This window comes from Oncorhynchus nerka, linkage group LG24, assembly GCF_034236695.1.
Source record: "Oncorhynchus nerka isolate Pitt River linkage group LG24, Oner_Uvic_2.0, whole genome shotgun sequence".
NCBI lineage: Eukaryota > Metazoa > Chordata > Actinopteri > Salmoniformes > Salmonidae > Oncorhynchus > Oncorhynchus nerka.
Genome location: NC_088419.1, coordinates 58,144,394 through 58,163,815, shown reverse-complemented (window position 1 = coordinate 58,163,815; position 19,422 = coordinate 58,144,394). Strand labels below are relative to the sequence as shown.

General features: G+C 44.4%; 1 long non-coding RNA gene across 1 annotated transcript; it reads right to left on the bottom strand.

The window, feature by feature from the left end:
- Positions 1–4,355: 4,355 nt before the first annotated feature.
- Positions 4,356–14,501, bottom strand: LOC135564397 (uncharacterized). Its single transcript, XR_010460985.1, has 2 exons — positions 14,118–14,501; positions 4,356–5,626 (listed from the first exon to the last, which is right to left on the bottom strand). It is a non-coding gene; the product is annotated as an uncharacterized LOC135564397 (long non-coding RNA).
- Between the last annotated feature and the right edge of the window lie 4,921 nt (positions 14,502–19,422).

Below are 19,422 nucleotides of genomic sequence, written 5' to 3'. Positions count from 1 at the left end.
AGGAGTGGGACAACATTCCACAGGCCACAATCAACAGCCTGATCAACTCAACGTGAAGGAGATGTGTCAAGCTGCATGAGGCAAAAGGTGGTCACATTAGATACTGACTAGTGTTCTGATCCACGACCCTACGTTTATTTTAAGGTATCTGTGACCAACAGATGCATATCTGTATTCCCAGATATGTGAAATCCATAGATTAGGGCCTAATGAATTTCATTTGACTGATTTCCTTATGTGAACTGTAAGCCAGTAAAATCTTTGAAATTGTCGCACGTTGCGTTTATATTTTTGTTCAGTGTAGTTGGGTAAGATGGAAAAACAACTAACCATTTCATTTCTATTGATATATGTGGAATTACTGCTTTATGTACAGTGCATATAAAGATGCCATGCCAGAGTCTGAAGAGGCTGGGGTACTGTTTGAAAAGCACAAGATGACCCCGTCAGCTATTTCCAGTAGACATGGGGGTAAAACAAACACACACGAACACACACACAAGCACACGCACGTACGCACAAGCACACACACATACTTGCGCACACACACACACTTGCGCACACAAACAACTTTACAGAGACTGTCAAATGGACCATGTCCAAACAAAAACACTATTGTGGAGATTAATTTTGAGGTGAAAACCTTTTAAGGTAATGATAGGGGAATCTGGCTGACCCCCTGGCGTCATGTGATCAACTGATACCGCATTCCCCCATCCCTGCTATATCCCCATCCTCTGCCCACCCAAACCCCTCTCCGCAACCCCCACCTCTCATCTCCCCTCAGAGCAGACATTCCCCCCCTAAACTCCCCAGACCCCCAGTCTCCATCGCTCACCCCCTCCCCATGCTGATCATTAGTATTTACTGTGCACTCGCCCACAGATCGCAGCCAGCCGCCCTCTGGGTCGATCCGGGTCGAATTCAATTAGTAAGATATTATGTATTGATCTGTGTGCGTTGGCCCCCATGCAGGACGAACGATCCTTGACCCGCCAGTGTGACTGCCCCTGATCATCACAGAAGGGTCTCAGTCTCTGTCTGAGCTCCAGATCAGTGGTGTTCCTTCTGCTACACTATTCATGTACAGCTGTTGTTGATGACAAGTAGAGGGACAGACAGGGTACAAACCAAGACCCAGTTATGGGTGTTGACCTTGTCTGTCTGACAGAATAGAACTTGTGTGTGGATTCATATGGTTGTGTTTGAACAGGCAGGATCTTGAACATAGTGAGTGGTATGGATTGGATCTCTTGCTTGTCAGAAACCGATGAATACGCGTATTTTAATGTCCATTTTCCGTCAATATGTCTGAAATGCCCACTCCACTGGTGACTTCTGGTAGCAGATTTCCTAGTTTCAAGATTTAATGTCACGTGCACAAGTACAGTGACATGCCTTTCTTGCTCCAGTAATCAATAACAATGTAATACTACAAATAACATAAGGAAGAACAAAGACACACAAGAAATAAAAATAAGAAATAAGAAGAACACGAGAACGTTAGAAGCTACATACAAGGCCAGTTCCATTACCATATTTACTGTAATAACAGTCCTATTCACTGGTCATACAGGAAGGCAGATGATATTTGATTTAATGCAGAAATGACTGACCTTTCCCTGTGTATCCAATCCTGTGTTTTGTCGGCTCAGTTTATTTGTGTGTTTTGTCTTTGGGGTGGGAGATAGCCAGACCTCCCTACATTGACATTCCCATTTAAGTATCCCAGTATGCCATTTAGCCAGGCAGCAGGTCCTAAATCTGTGTAATCAATATTTCTCCCTGAGGCACTCTATCACACTCGCAAGTAAATAATTAAAATGAGATAAGCCCCTTTGCAATATAAAATGTGGAAACATTTCTCATTGGGAGTTGGACATGCTATTTACAGTCCAACCATTCATCCTTTGGCCCTCCAGGAACTGGAGAAAAGGTTCCATAAATTTGCAGGTTAAATCAATGATCGGTTGACACGATAAATTGAGATTTGAAAAGCTTTCATGACTTTCCTATTACATTAACATCAAATATTTAGGGGCACCAAATCACTTCACCATTAGCAGATCTGTGGTTTTACAACATTGTCAAAACAAAATGCTGCTACCCCCGGATGTGAATGCAATTCAGACTCCCAATTCTCCTGAAACACACATTTTGAACTCGAGAAATGATTTTGAATTATAAACGTATGAACAGAGGTCTCACATGGATGGCTTAGATAAGAAAAAAATAAGGTCACCATCTAAGTGAAGACAGTGTGCTGTGCGGAGGTAAGCAAAGACTATGACATTTCCCAAACTAGGCTAATCCCCCAGAACATTCACAAAGGGCACCGTGGTTGCACACCATTGCATCATGGTGATATGTTCACCACCTTTCTCTCATAGTCGTGTTGCTCTTCACGTACAGATGTAGAATCTAAATTTGAGCCAGTTTACTACAGTGGGAAAACAATCCTGGAGCAACAGGAACTGGGAATAATTATGTGGGTTATAATTAATAGGCATTCTTGTAGGGGTTGATACATTTTTCCAAAGTGGAAGTTAATAACTTCAGAAGCCTTTTTAAACCTCAAATACACTACACGTTTTAAATATTCTGCAGCAGGGGGGATCAATTTAAGATCCTACATCTGTATATGCCATTGTTTTTCAATGCTGTTCATTTTTCAAAGACTTGACACGAATCACAACAAAGGGCCCACAAATAATAACCCTGAACCGGAGGAAATGTAATAAAAGTGATTTCTCTTTGTTGTGTTGTCTTTGTTGTGATTGATAGTTTCATATGATGGATTCAGAAAAAACGTAGGGCTTAATTCAATGAAACTTGAATTATAATATCGACACCATATATATTTTCCCAAGTAGGTCCAGATGTAGTTTGCAAACAGCATTTACATTTCTGTGATTTGATTGGATTTCAATACAACAGAAGGTTTAAATCACCATATCTGCCTCTCATTGGCAGACAGACACACTGACTTCCTTTGTCATGCCGAAAGGCCAGGGGACGGGGATCCCTCTGTGGAAACTATTGTGAAATTTCCATGCTGGTGTGTGGTGATGGCAGGGGTGGGATTCCCTCTGTTTACCCTCCACGGCCTGTCTTTGCAGGGAACCATGAGACTCCTCTTCGCCCCTCAACAGGAAACAGGAAGCACCGCCTGCCAAACACTCCCATGACTTCTGACTAACTACCGCCCAAACATCCAACTCTCAGCTCAAGCCCCAGCTCCTCAGAACCATGATGATTCAGTAGTTTGTGAGGGGAAATACATAGAAGTAGGTATTAGGTAGTATTAGGTGGGCTAATGTGAAATTAATATGATTCGTAGCTTGGCCATTTTTAGGTCCTTATTTCGCAGGTCAACAATTTAACCTTTTACTGCAGTGGGCTAAATCAGGGTCACACAGAGTGTTTCTTGGTAGTAATTAACAGATCTACTTTGAAACAAAAGTATACACCTCACACACAGTCTCTATGGGGGTGCCACAGGGTTCAATTCTCTGGCCGACTCTCTTCTCTGTATACATCAATGATGTCTCTCTCGTTGCTGGTGATTCTTTAATCCACCTCTACGCAGACAAAAACCATTCTGTATACCTCTGGCCCTTCGTTGGACACTGTGTTAACTAACCTCCAGATGAGCTTCCATGCCATACAACTCTCCTTCTGTGGCCTCCAACTGCTCTTAAATGCAAGTAAAACTAAATGCATGCTCTTCAAGCGATCGCTGCCCGCACCTGCCCGCACGTCCATCATCACTACTCTGGACGGATCTGACTGAATATGTGGACAACTACAAATACCTGGGTGTCTGTTTAGACTGTAAACTCTCCTTCCAGACTCACATTAAACATTCCAATCCAAAACTAAATCTAGAATCGGCTTCCTATTTTTAAAAAAAGCATCCTTCACTCATGCTGCCAAACATACCCTCTTAAAACTTACCATCCTACACATAGAAAAGAAAACATAGAAAAACAACATAGAATGCCCACCCCAACTCACGCCCCGACCAAACCAAAATAGAGACATAAAAAAGGAACTAAGGTCAGGGAGTGACACCATGGCCTATTTATTGCCTTACCTCTCTTATCTTACCTCATTTGCACATGCTGTATATAGACTTTTTGTTTTCTTTTGTTCTACTGTATTATTGATTGTATGTTTGTTTATTCCATGTGTAGCTCTGTGTTGTTGTATGTGTCAAACTGCTTTGCTTTATCTTGGCCAGGTCGCAGATGCAAATGAGAACTTGTTCTCAACTTGTTCTCAACCTGGTTAAATAAAGGTGAAATATATATATTTTTTAAATGGGCTTTAAAAAAGAAGACACCAGTACCATCTCAAATACTGAGTTGAAATGTATTCCATTTTGAATTTCCATTCCAGTATGACTCTTTATACACATCACAGAAGACTGAAATATAACAAAACAGTTTGACATAGAATCACCAGATTTTAGGCAGATTAAAAAAATTTAAAAAATAATAAAAAGTTTATTAATTATGAAATTATAAAAAATATAAAAAATATTCCACCCGTGATGCCACTAGCCATTTGACTGCAGGAAAGGGCTACCCAGGAATTAATTTTAGTTGACTCTCCCATCTCCTCTGCTGGAAGCCTGAGAAAGCAGAACAAACCCCTTGAACTGTTTGTTGACTAGTGTGAGCTGGCTGCTGGACGGCCATTTGGCTGGTGGTTGAGTGGACTCTGAGATCCACTTCCTTCCTTCCTTCCTTCTTGTTGGTGTCTGTCTGTGTCTAGTGTCACAGGGCTGAGTATGAGGCACACCCACCACACACGGCAGAGTCTGGACTGCATCAAACACAGACCAGAGCTAACAGCCGGCCGGAAGACAAGCAGAAACAATAGGGCAGTGTTTAGAGCAGAGACTGACCGCAGTGACCCTGTCCACCATCACCTCACAGAGGCCTCACGCCGCTGAGCTAGATGGATGGGATTCTAAGATGATTTAAGCTGTTAAATTCTATCTGGTTTATTTCAGTGTGCCAGGGTCTTCTGTTGTGCTTAGTTTGAACTTGAGAGAATGAATTAAATAAGAGATACACTGTTTAGCAAAGTGCTTGATAAGGAACAAGGTTCTGATACCAAGTTACAGCAAATCATGTAGATCAACACATGATGTAATATAAGATTTTAGCAGATTCTCTTATCCAGAGGAATAAGGGTTAAGTGCCTTGCTCAAGAGCACATTGACAGATTTTTCACCTAGTCAGCTGGGGGATTCAAACCAGCAACCTTTCAGATTGTTTTTCTTTTTTTTCTTAACCGCTATGCTACCTGCCTTCCAGGATGACAGCACAATCAATACATCAATCAATCAATACATCTTATCTTTGGCCATTTGCCAAAGATAAGAATACTCCTACATTAATGTTTAAAAGGTACTGTGCACAGTCTCACACGCTAAGAAAGCACAACAGCGAAGAGAGGTTTCTTTCTTGTTGTTTCCCCCTCCAGCATGGTGACCTTTCCCAAACTGGTGGTTGACTTAATGAATCATGAACATTGAGGAGCGACAGTCAGTCAGGTAAGTAGCTAGTGGTGTCGACTGGCTCCACTTTTCCTCCATCCATCTCACTCATGCCCCCTGTTGAGAGAATACAGCCAGTGAGTGACACTACACGACATGGGCCCTTCCCCATCCCTTCTCCCCTCCCCTGTCCCCTATTCACAGTCAGTCAGCCCACACCTTTCACCCCGCATCAGTCTGGAGCTATTGATCCTCTCTGATTGATCCAGGGCCCTGTCCATCTGCCCAGAGACTGTGGCCATGGTAAAATCCAAAGAGGGAGGGAGGGAGGGAAGAAGGGAGTGAAGGAGGGAGGGAGAGAGAGAGAGAGAGGCCAGTCTGGACTGGACAGCTGGCCCTGATAACTAATCTGCCTCTCCCTGGCTTTTTGTAAAACATGAACTGGTCAACCTGATAGCATTCATTAATAAATGAAAAATGTCTCCTATTTCTCCTCCAACACTGAGCTCCCCTGTTCCATTGGGGTTTACTTACACAGTCACAATGGCTGTTCGGGAGCCCACAGGGGTAGTCTTACACAGAAGAGCAGCACAGACCTCTGGATAAGAGGCACTTGAACACCATACACGTCTGGACCATTGAGAATAAGGTCAGATAGTGACAATGCCATTGATCATACCTCCTCTAAATGTACTGTGGATATGAGACGTGGTGATCTGTCATGCTTGTTGAGGAACGACTCAGTCTCTTTATCGTTCTGCATTCTTTTCTTTGAATAGCTATAGAAGTGGTGTGGAATTTGGAACCATAGCTATACCTCAATAGCCCAAATGAACCCTTCCACCCCTCCCCACCCTTCTATTCTCTTATCCCGGGGACACCTGCAGTAGGAGAGGCAGGGGTGGGGGCAGGAGTGGGGAGGTGGTGGAAAGAGAGAGGCTGTATTGTGTGGTCCCAGAGGCTGTCTGTGGGTCTGGTGTATGGCGAGGCAGCTGCAGCAGGGGTCTTGGCTGAGGTAAGCTTGGCAGGCTGGCCAGGCAGAGAAGAGCAAGCATGTGAGAAATGTGATGATTATCTGGAAGAAAACACAGAGAGCGTCTGTTCCTCCACCCTGCCTGGGCAAGAGGCAAGAGGCAAGAGGCTGGCTCCCATAGCAGGTGTGCAGGGCAGGGAGGAGCCAAAGAACAGGGGAGGAGAGAAAAAAGAGGAGAGAAAGGAAGGGTAGACAGGGATGGATAGATAGGGGCCTGGTAGCTGCAGGTAGTGGAGCGGGTGGAGTGCGGGTGGAAAGGGGTGGAGGGCGGGTGGAGGGGTGGAGGGCTGGTGGAGGTCGGGTGGAGGGCAGGTGGAGGGCGGGTGGAGGGTTGGAGGCCGGGTGGAGGGGTGGAGTGCGGGTGGAAGGGTGGAGAGCAGGTGGAGGGGTGGAGACCAGGTGAAGGGGTGGAGGGCGGGTGGAGGGGAGAGGCATGCAGGCCTGCTGGCAACTGTCCTATACTCATTAACCCTTTCCCATACAGCTCAGTAAGGAAATCTGACACACACAGATTGTGTGCCTCTGAGCATGACTTCATATCGTTAGACGTTAGATTGCTAAACAACAGCATATCAGAGAGTTTGTGGATGGCTGAATGGATTAATGGGAAGCCATGTGGTAACCTGATCTGGCTGACATTACACTGGCCCTCATCAGGACTCCCGCCATGTCACCTGTTTCCTCCACACACACACAGAAACACACGTACACGCATGCATACACACATGATTGTTTTACTATCCTTGTGGGGACCAAAAAATGTATTTCCATTCAAAATCCTATTTTCCATAACCTTAACCCCAACCCTTAATCCAACCCTAATCTTAACCCTAAACCCAAAACCTAACCCTAACCCTAATTGTAACCGTGACCTTAAACCTAACCCCTAAGCCTTAAATATAATTTTCTTTGTGGGACCGGCTAAATGTCACCACTTGTCCAGATTTTCACACACACAGACACACACCTCAACCTCTCTTTCTCTCTCTATAAATCTCTCTCTCTCTTTCTGTGGTCCTCTGTAGGAAGAGCTATATAATGGAGATCGGAATTATTGACACATTTGATAAAGATGATCAAAAAATAATGTATAAAATAAATAATTCAAATACTGAGCTACATTGTATGCCAAACAATATTTGACTTGCTCAGAGAAAGTAATCCCTTTTTTCCCTCACAAAGTTTGGGTCAAAATTGCTCACCAATCAGACCCGTTTTCAATACCTTTCAATACCTCACCTTGCAAGGATAATGGCACTGATAGTTTTTATGAGTTGGAGAACATTGGGAGGGATCTCAGACCATTCCTCCATATAGACTCCTTTCCAGAGCCTTGATGTCCATCGTCTGGTCTTATCGACTGCCCTCTTCAATTCAAGCCACAGGTTTTCAATGAGTTTCAAGTCTGGAGACTGAGATGGCCATTGCAAAATGTTGATTTTGTGGTTTGTTAACCCTTTCTTTGTGGATTTTTATGTGAGCTTGGGGTTGTTGTCTTGCTGGAAGATCCACTTGCGGCCAATCTTCAGCCTCCTGGCAGAGGCAACCAGGTTTTTGGCTAAAATGTCCTGGTACTGGGTAAAGTGCTGTTGACCGGGCCCCAGGACCAGTGGAAGAAAAATTGCCCCATAACATCAAAGATACACCACCATATTTTTACAGGTATGGGATTCTCTTGTGCTTATGCATTCTCATTTTGACACCAAATCCACCACTGGTGTGCGTGGCCCAAGAGCTCTATTTTCATGTCATCCAACAAATGTAAACTCCTGGAGTTTACTAAAAAAGCATTGGCACTTGGATTGGAACCGGTGCTTTGGTTAGAGGACATGAAAATAGAGCTCGTTGGCCATGCACACCAGTGGTGAGTTTGGCATCGTAATGATAACTTTGACAAAGCCTCATTAATTCCTCACACAGCTGAGTTTAAGAGGAACCTGGGACAACATGTCACTCCAGCCTAAGCTCACACACACACACACACACACACACACACACACACACACACACACACACACACACACACACACACACACACACACACACACACACACACACACACACACACACACACACACACACACACACACAGCCAATGCTGCTATAGAGACATTGAACCACTGGTCACTTCCCATTTCACACGGTGTATTTAAATACTGTATCCCCGACGTAGCTCATCATCATATTTCTACTACTGTACATGTATTTTAGTTACACTGTTTATACACACTGCATAATTATTTACACACTGGATTATTGACATAGCTCACTCTAATATACTGTATCTGCTGCTGTACATATCATTCTTAGCTGTTATTGTGTAAATTCAGAAAGTATTCAGACCCCTTGACTTTTTACACATTTTGTTATGTTATAGCCTTGTTCTAAAATTGATTAAATCGATTTTCCCTCATCAATCTACACACAATACCCCATAATGACAAAGCAAAAACAGTTAAAAAAAAAACATTTTTGCTCATTTATAAAAAATAAATGAACTGAAATATCACATTTACTCAGTACTTTGTTGAAGCACCTTGGGCAGCAATTACAGCCTTGAGTCTTCTTGGGTATGGCCGAGCAGTCGCACATAAGCCTGAGATCACCATGTGCAATACCAAGCGTCAACTGGAGTGGTGTAAAGCTCGCCGCCATTGGACCTTGTTGTAGCAGCCAAAGAGGGATCAACTCAATATTAATGCCCATGACTTTGGAATGAAATGTTCGAAGAGCAGGTTTCCACATACTTTTGGTCATGTAGTGTATATACACCGGATGAATTTACACAAGATATACTAAGAATGATATGTACAGCAGTAGATATATTAGAGTGAGAATCCAGTATATAAATACAGAAGCAGTGTGTATAAGCAGTGTGACTAACATGCAATGTACTGTAGTAGAAATATTATGATGAGTTATGTCAAAAGTATAAAAACCCCACAACAAAATTGATAGAATTGCAGGAATTTAGCTTCTGGGCTAGAGTCCAGAATATAAATATGCACTGAGTGGACAAAAGATTAGGAACACCTTCCTAATATTGAGTTGCATCCTCCCCCTCTTGCCCTCAGAACAGCCTCAATTCGTCCGGCATGGACTCTACAAGGTGTCGAAAGCGTTCCACAGGGTTGCTGGCCCATGACTCCAATGCTTTCCACAGTTGTGTCAAGTTGGCTGGATGTTCTTTTGGTGGTGGACCCCACACTGGAAACTGTTGGGTGTGACAAACCCAGCAGCGTTGCAGTTCTTGACACAAACTGGTGTGCCTGAACAGAACCCCCATTTTTTTCCATTATGTTCCACTGTTCCAACCAGTAAAATAAAGTTCTGAACCAGTATCGTTCCTGTCTGTTCCTTTTCAAACCTGTGAAATCAATCCGTGCGGATAGAGCATTCAAGCTCATTGTTTACATAAGTGATGGATAGACAAGTGTAGCCTATGGCGCAAGATGTGACTGAAATGCAACGGGTGGTGAGAGAGCGAGAGAATTGAGAAGCAAGCTTGAATCGCTGGGCATCTTGTCATGACATGTACTATCTGAATTAGGTCCACAGAATTATACCTAGGTGGAGCGGCTTCTATGAAGGAACTTCCTTTGAGCTAGCAATCTAACAAGCTTTAGCTAACTACCTAACAAGCTTGAGCTACCTTGTGTGTGCAGAGCTGCACCAGAATTAAAAACATATCTTACCTTTCTGTAGTTAATAAATCCAAAGTGAAACATGATAACTAGGCCTATAGTACCCTTAGCTAGCATTCTAAAAGTGAATCTATTCTTCTCTAGCTAATTAAAAATATCTCTCTCTATCTTCTCACGCTTCTAATGTCAGTACAGTAACCTATGTTTCAGACAGGGGAGGGCCAGATAGCCTGGACACACACACACACACACACTAGCAAATATGTTTAGCTTGCAGGCAGACCGTGTGCCTTGTTAAAAGTTCATTTGTGGAATTTCTTTCCTTCTTGATGCATTTGAGCAATTCAGTTGTACAGTTACAATGTAGAGATGGTATACAGAAGATAGCCCTATTTGGTAAAAGACCAAGTTCATATTATGGCAAGAACAGCTCAAATATGCAAAGACAAATGAAAGTCCATCATCACTTTAAGACATGAAGGTCAGTCAATTCGGAAAATTTCAAGAATTTGAACGTCTCTTCAAGTGCAGTCGCAAGAACCGTCAAGTGCTATGATGAAACTGGCTCTCACGAGGACCACCACAGGAAAGGAAGACCCAGAGTTACCTCTGCTGCAGAGGATAAGTCCATTAGAGTTACCAGCCTCAGAAATTACAGACCAAATAAATGCTTCACAGTTCAAGTAACAGACACATCTCAACATCAACAGTTCAGAGGAGAATGCGTGAATCAGGGCTTCATGGTCGAATTGCTGCAAATAAACCACTACTAAAGGACACCAATAATAAGAAGAGATTTGCTTGGGCCAAGAAACACGAGCAATGGACATTAGACCGGTGGAAATCTGTCCTGTGAGACACAGAGTAGGTGAACGGATGATCTTGGCATGTGTAGTTCCCCCGTGATGCATGGAGGAGGTGTGACAGTGTGGGGGTGTTTTGCAGGTGACACTGTCTGTGATGTATTTAGAATTCAAGGCACAGCATCCTGCAGCGATACACCATCCCATCTGGTTTGCGCGAGGTGGGACTATCATTTGTTTTTCAACAGGACAATGACCCAACACACCTCCAGGCTGAGTAAGGGCTATTTGACCAAGAAGGAGAGTGATGGCATGTTGCATCAGATGACCTGGCCTCCACAGTCACCTGACCTCAAACCAGTTGAGATGGTTTGGGATGAGTTGGACCACAGAGTGAAGGAAAAGCAGCCAACAAGTGCTCAGCATATGTGGGAACTCATTCCAGACGGTTGGAAAATTATTCCAGGTGAAGCTGGTTGAGAGAAAATAATGAAAAAACCTTGAATGAGTAGGTGTGTCCAAACTTTTGACTGGTACTATATATAAACTGTGCAAAACAGTATGTTAACATTATTAAAGTGACCAGTGTTCAATGACTATGTACATAGGGCAGCAGTCTCTAAGGTGAAGGGTAGAGTTCCGGGTGATAACCGGCTAGTTAAATTGTCTTAGGTTCAAGTCTGATGGCCTGGAGATAGAAGCTGTTTGTCAATGGTTGTCTATTTTCTTCCCCAATAAGAATAATGACAGAAAAATACTACATTTATATTTTTTCTGAAATCTTAACTTAGTGAAGCTGTAGGCTACAAGCTGTCACAAAAATAATGACAATGGAAAATAATAAGTCAGTTTTTTGCGGTGACATGGCAGAAGAGACTGCAGTGTAGGCAGCGGTCTATTTACATGTACAGGAACAGGACAGGCCTACAACACCTCAGTGAGTGTTTCTGCTGAATGACTTCTGGTAAAAGAGAAAAGCCGTGGGTGTACGAGATCTCTCTCTCTCTCACGAAGGGAAGTGGTGGATTACGGTCTCGTTTTTGCCCTCTGTCTTGAGAAATGGCCAAACGCTACTTTCATTTTGAGCTGAAAGGAACGCTCGCAAGCAATTACACTGAGTCACATGCTTCAGATGCATGGTTCTTTCCAGCACAACTGTGGTGTGGTCCTCAGCAGCTGGCGGATAAAGCAAGAATGAAAAATAAAGAGTCACTCCCCTGCCCCTGCCCCTGCTCCACTGCCAGGCACACATAGAACACAGCCACACTGCCCTCTGAAAGGCTCCCCAGCCCATATGTTTATGCAGCCTTTGTCCTTGCGTTTATCAATCTCGGCCTATAATGAATACGCTCCGCTGGAGTGAATGGGTTCGCTAATAAACCTCCGAATGTTCCTGGGCTAGCATAGCCAAGGAGGCCCCTTTGTAATGCTCATATTGTTCTCTGTTGTTTTCTCTGTTCGCTCCATTGAAATCCAGATCAATGTCAAAAGACAATGGATGACTTGTAGAATCAAATGAATAAACACTCATTTAATTAGAGGAGAAACGTCATTAATCCTGTTGGGTGTGTGTGTGTGTGTGTGTGTGTGTGTGTGTGTGTGTGTGTGTGTGTGTGTGTGTGTGTGTGTGTGTGTGTGTGTGTGTGTGTGTGTGTGTGTGTGTGTGTGTGTGTGTGTGTGTGTGTGTGTGTGTGTGTGTGTGTGTGGGTGTGTGTGTTTGTGTGTGTGTGTAATATGTGTGTCGCCTGACATCTGGCTTTATTTCAGGTTTCAGAGTGTTAAGATGTATTTCTTCTCTCTGACAGGCCCCGTCTATTTTCCTGGGCGAGTGTGACGCTTTCAGGCTGCCCATAGAAGCACAATTAAGATTCCATCAGGATAAAGGTAATGGTAAATTATTTACGTTAACGAGGGGCTCAGCTCACCTAAACATGCCAACACAAAGCCTCTGCTGAAAGCCGGGAACTGGAGCTTCTGTAAATGTAAGCACTTCTAATGAATGTGCTTGGCAGCCATACCCACTTACTTTGGTATGTCCCATGTAGTATAAAATACTATATGTTCTCAAAACGAGATAGAAAGTCCTTGATTGATTTCACGTGCTTTTGACTCTCATCTGCCTTATGCAATACTCTTTGACGTAGTCACGTTGCATGGGGTCATTGTGAATAAATGATGACTAGGAGATTTGTTTGACAGCTTCCTAAACAAACCTGACTCAAAATTACATTTCGATAACATTCCTAAATTCATAACACCCCTTCAATTAGGTTTGTTTGGAGTTTATGCATGCAAAAATGTGTGTGCTTCCTCAAATTTCTTGTGCAGTCTGTCTCCTTTGTTTGAGAAGGCATGAATGTTTGTTGGCAACGCTCAGTTACTGGCCAAGTAACATTTTCTGAGATTTGCAAAAGAGAACTGGGTGAGGAGCAAACTGTACATTACCAAAACCTCACAGTGTCACGCCCTGGCCATAGAGAGGCTTTTTATTCTCTATTTTGGTTAGGGCAGGGTGTGACTAGGGTGGGCGTTCTATGTTATTTTTTCTATGTTTTTGTTCTATGTTTTGCATTTCTGGTTCAGGCCTGATATGTTTCCCAATCAGAGGCAGCTGTCAATCGTTGTCTCTGATTGAGAACCATTCTTAGGCAGCCTGTTTTCCCACTATGGGTTGTGGGTAGTTCTTTTCTGTTTAGTGTGTTTTGCACCTGACGGAGCTGTTTCGGTTGTTTCTTTTGTTCCTTGTTGTATTTAGTGTTCAGTTTATTAAAATAATGGTGAACACTTACCACGCTGCGTCTTGGTCCTCACCTTCTTCCACCAACGGTCGTTACACACAGACCGAATCTGACAGTTCAATCATTTCCATAAGTAAACTGAAAATACTTATGATCATTCTGTGACCATGCAATAATGTTTACCTTATGTTGCAGAACTGATCAAGGTTTACATTTGTCCAAAGTGACTTACTGAGTTGAAACTATAACATTAATTTGGAATCGGAGTAACATCATATAACGTATTGTATAGCATATACAATGCAATTGCTCCATGGGTGCTTGAAATGTGAACCATTTTGCATCGCATTGACTTGCTTGTAGCTCTTGAACTGCCCCCTTCTCTCTTACCCTGTATATCTCTATGATGTGGTGGCTGCCTGCCTGCTGGCAGTGGCGGCTGGGCTGCTTGGTGGAAGCTGTGACCTTGGTTAGTTTGATGGTATCAATCAAGCAGAATGGGCTGTGGATTTCAGCCCTGTCACAGTGTGTGGGCGGGGAAGGATGCAGGTTGACGTACACTGTACTTCTCCATTTTTCATGAATAATCCTTTGTTCCCGTCAGGTGGGAAGGCGGGGTAGAGTGCCGTGACTCCAGGTTGCTGAGAAACCAGAGTGTCTCTGACCCCTTGTCGTTATGGGCTGCTAACTAGGGGGTGTTGCCCGCCACAACTGGAGACGTTGGACCAAAATTTGCATATTCATTAGCCTCCCTTTTGACCGATAAAGACAGAAGTGAAATGCCAAAGTGCTCAGCAGACAGCCGAGGAGGAGACACACAATTAGAGGAAGTGATTCTTGTTGTAGTCATCCTCCATGTTTCCTTCCCCTCCCTTGCGCTCTCTGTCTCTCTGTCCATTTCCTGTGTCCTACTTCCCACTCCCCCACTCCCTCTCCTCTCTTCTCCTCTCTCAACCCTGTCTTTGTTGGTCTCCACTCACAAGTGTTTGGCTGTGTACGCTGCCGAGCACAAACAGTAGTAATGTAGGTTGGGGTTAGTCAGATCATCATTGTTCTCCTGATTCGTCATAGACCCACTGTTAGCCTACACATCCAACAGCAGACAGTTTATGAGAGGCTCCTCTTTAGAGAGAGGAAAGCTAAAGTGAGCTTCTCCCAGCAGTTGGTAGGCCACAGCTTTAAAGTAGTACAGTATAGGGCAGGCCATAGTTGCCTGCCCTATATTGCAGGATGCCTCTGTAGTGACCTCTCCCAGGGCACCCCCCTGCCCTTTCCTCTCACACACACACATGAATTTGTGTAATGCGCTGCATTTTCTCTGTGGTGAGTGTGTGTTTAGGGCTAAACCTGCCCCGGGGGCAAAGCTCTCAGTCAGTTCAGCTAAGAACTCTGGGCTCCAGGCCAGGAGAGGCTTCTCGGTCTGAGGTAGAGTGAGCCACAAAGGTGGAGGGGTCCAGAACACTGCACTGTATGGAACAAGGCATGTTGTGTATGTTCAATAGATTAGAGTAATTTTTGTAATTTCCTGATATGAGAGACAGTGAATAAGAGAGAGAGAGAGCGAGAAGGAGAGATGAACCATGAACAAAAATGTCTGTCTTACAATTATGTCAAACATTTCAGAGCTTGTAATTACACTCTTCAATAAGCTAACAGGGTCACTCACAAATGTAATTCCCCTATTCAAGTCCTCCCCACACACTTTGCATTGACATGTACCATGCCACATGTCCTGTAAGGATATTCTTCTCAGAACCTATCTGAGCAAAGCACACAAACACACAGACACTGAGCAAATTAAGATCAGTCTGTCACAGTTCTAGCACTGCATCTCAGCGCTAGAGGCAGCACTACAGACACCCTGGTTCAAATCCAGGCTGTATCACAACCATGATTGGGAGTCCCATAGGGTGGCACAAAATTGGCCCAGCGTTGTCCAGGTTTGGCTGGTGTAGGCCATCATTGTAAATAAGAATAGTTTCTTAACTGACTTGCCTAGTTAAATAAAAACAATTAAAGAAGGGGGGAAAAGGCATCGTTGTGCTTCACAACTGAGTTGGTGGATCGGACCATGAATCTTCAGGTAGCTAACCAACCAGGTTCAATGTTTTTTATTTTTTTAATTTTTATTATTATTATTTATTTATTTACCCCCTTTTTCTCCCCAAGCTACCAACTCGTTGAAGTAGAAATTGTCATCCAAATCTAGGTTAGTGACTGCTGTTCTGATGTCCAGAAGCTGTTTTAGGTCATTGGAAATGAAGGCAGAGTCATTATGTTTTAAAAAAGTTACAATCAGCATAAATAAACACAAAATAGCCCGTAAAAGAGCTGCTATTCAATGCAGCTCCATCTTCTAACTCACTGTGGCTGTGGCTAAACATAACGACACTATCCTCCAATATGTTTTTCTCGACTGCACTCCCCAAGCTCTCCATCCATCCAATGTGTTCGGTTTTTGCCTTGAAAGTGGAGAGGAATGAATAAGTAAAAACACGATAGCCATCACACAGACGACCCCCTGCTGCAGAGCTGACCCTGATTCCCTCCCTGTGTTCCTCTCAGTTCTGCTAGGCAGGTTTTCATCATTTCTTAATCACGCCCCTTTCTTCTGCCAGCTCGGCTTCAGGGTGGACTGCTTTAGCTCTGGGCTAAGCTCAAAGTCGCAGTGGTCTGTGAGTGTGTTTCTGTATGTGTGTGTGTGTTTATGTGTCTCGGTATGCGTGCGTGTATGTGTGTTTCTGCATACGTGGGGGTATGTGCCTGGTGTTGATACGAAAGCCAGATAGTAGAGACAGAAACAGTGCTGGCACCTAGCTCTCCCTCCTGGAACATTACTTTGTTGTTTCTGTTTCCTTTCCATGGGACTCAGAGCGAATCAATCTGCTGGAATGAGCTGATGAGACGTGATAGGACTGATTAATAAAGCAGTCACATGCGGGATGAGCTCTGGTAGAGTACAGTCCGTCCCTGCTCTGCACTCAAGCACTTGAACAGATATGTAATCTGAAGTTTAGCTCGTTCGCTTCGGATCTGTCGTAGACATTGACACAGTACAGTCTTGTTTTAGGTGTTTTATTGTGAAGTCGAATGGGAACACTGCATAAAAGAAAGTGGTTATGCACAGCGGAGAGTTAGAGTGAAACAGTACATGCACGTACACACACAGCCTCCCCCACATATTGACAACATATACACAAGGTCAGGAGGGAACTGACTGCAAAATGAGGCCAGTCTAGTAGAGAGAAAGACAGTGTGGTGAGGATGTGTGTGTGCGGACGTGCGCGCGCGTGTGTCTGTGTGTGTGCGCTGCCTGTCAGGTGCAGTAATCTCCAGTGACGCGGGGAACATTAGCGGCATGCTTCATTGATAGAATTATTACGTCCAAATAATGAGATGTTTTATTCATCCGTAGACAGTGTGTATAGGGATGGAAGGCACTCTGGGGGGCTCCTCTTGGGCCCACTGGCGTCAGCATCAAGAACTGGGTCAAGCCCATTGTGCCGTGTGGTTTGAGGAGAACAGTGACAGGTCTAGGGGTACTTGGGGAAATAAAGCCATGCAGAGATATGGAACAGATATTAGAGGAGCTATTTAGATTCATACACAGTATTCCACGAGGGTATAGCTTCTGTAAATTGTGTGGGTGGGCTAAGTAAAGAGCTGATCAGATGTGTTTTGTCTATGGTGTGGTTAAGGATGTATAATAATATTCTAGAAATGCTATTTTGACTTCTGTGTCACGATCTAGACCCGATGCCCTGTCAGTGGTTGTTTTATTTAGATGTGTTTTGAAGGACACTCAAGGGGCTTGGAAGGGAGGGAAGGGGGGATAAACGTTTTTGGGGATGTAATGGTGTTTTTGGGGATGTAAAGGATTTTGCGACTCTGATACGTAATGAAAATACATTTGTCCAATGGAGAGTTTTGAGAACATGTTGTTTATTTCAATATTTAAGTAATCACAGATATTCTGCAAATCTAATATCATGATCATGTGCTCACGCACATATAAAAGTTTTGGTTAACACACCTAACTTTATGCCCGTGTTCCACTTGAAACATTGTTTATTTACCGGGGGTGTTGCAGCATCTCATCCGCCATCTTTAATAGACCATCCCCTCTGAAGTGCTTCCCCAAGGGATAGAGCCAGGCCACAAGTCCCACATTGTTCATTGTTGTTCTCCTCTCCTTCTAAAAAAGGCACAAAAAAATCACAATGGTGTGGGTTGGCATAAAAAAATTGAATTACAAAGATCACATTTTCAACCCCTTTGATCTAGTGTGTTTGGAGGTTGCTGTGTGTGTGTGTAGGGGGAGGGGTGACAGTGTTTGCATCAGTGTCATGGGAAAGTGAGAGAAAGAGAGAGGTAATGGAGGTGGGGGGGTCCACAGGGATGTGAAACTGCCCTTCAGAGTTTGAGATGAGGAGGAGAGGAGGAGAGGAGAAGAGTACACATCATGCAGGGAGAGTGGGCTGTTTAGCGAGCCTCCCACCTCCCAGGCCTTGCAGGGGAGCTCATTCTCATCCCTGACCCCAGCTCTCCCCTCAGGCACACAGCATCACCGTGGGCCCAGGCTCCATCTTGAGCCAGCCAGGGAGGAGGCAAGAGGGAGAAGGAAAAAACCTCCCATAGCCCTCTGCCATTTATTTCTCCCCCGTCTGGGTTTGAGAATGGGAAAAACACACGGTGCTTCTGCCTCGGCACTGAGGCAAACAAACAGTCTCCTAATGCTAGAGAAGTGCTTATTAAATCCCAGGCAACCTAGCAATTGCAGCTTTGCGGCCAGTCAAAATAAAAATTGTTTGTTGGTGGTTATTCACCCTGCCTCCCTCTCATTTCACATGCTTTTTTAACCTCCTCCGAATCTTTTGGCCCAGGTTCTCTCTCTCCACTGTTTCGGAAGAAATGATTAATGGCTGTAGCAAAAAACAAGAGAGATGACAGCAAGGCAGAGAAATATGTCTGGGTTGGAGAGAGAGAGAGAGAGAGAGAGAGACAGGACGAGAGAAGGAGAGTGGGGGTACGCTGGGAGCAGATTGAGGGGGCGTGTGTTGTCGAGGTGTCCAGGTCCCTCATGTCCTCCTGTTTCTGGCGTTCGCCGCCTGTCAGAGAAAACAGCCCAGCCATGGAGACAGCTGAGCTCAGGAGGCTGTGGGGGCGAGAGCAGCACTCCTGTTCCTATACCCCTCCTCTGCCCGCATCATAGTAGCGCCTCAGGGCTGTGGAGGGGGCCCAACCATGCCTAGTTAGCGTTCAGGGAATTTCTCACACAGCCAGTGCCGCAGTAGCATGAGAACACATAACAGCTTGGCGTTGTGAAGCTTCTGTTAGCATCGCCTTTTTTGGCTCAGGTTTAGAAGTTTATTAGGTATACGAAGACCTGAGGAGATCAGTTACTCTTTCTCTCTCTGTCTCTCTAGTGTCTCCTTTGAAACGATGACCACTAGTAGTACCACTACTCTTAAGCTCTCCTCTAAGGCTCCTCTCAGGCTTCTCTGTCCTTTGTGCAGGCCTCTGACCGACCTTAACATTTACATTTAAGTCATTTAGCAGACGCTCTTATCCAGAGCGACTTACCCTCCCACCCCCCAACTCTACCGCCAGCCCCAGTACCCCCCAGGAGCCCATACCCTTCCTGCCATCACAGCCTTGTTTACGAGCCCCTCTCCCGGAGGACAGGTTAATGGAG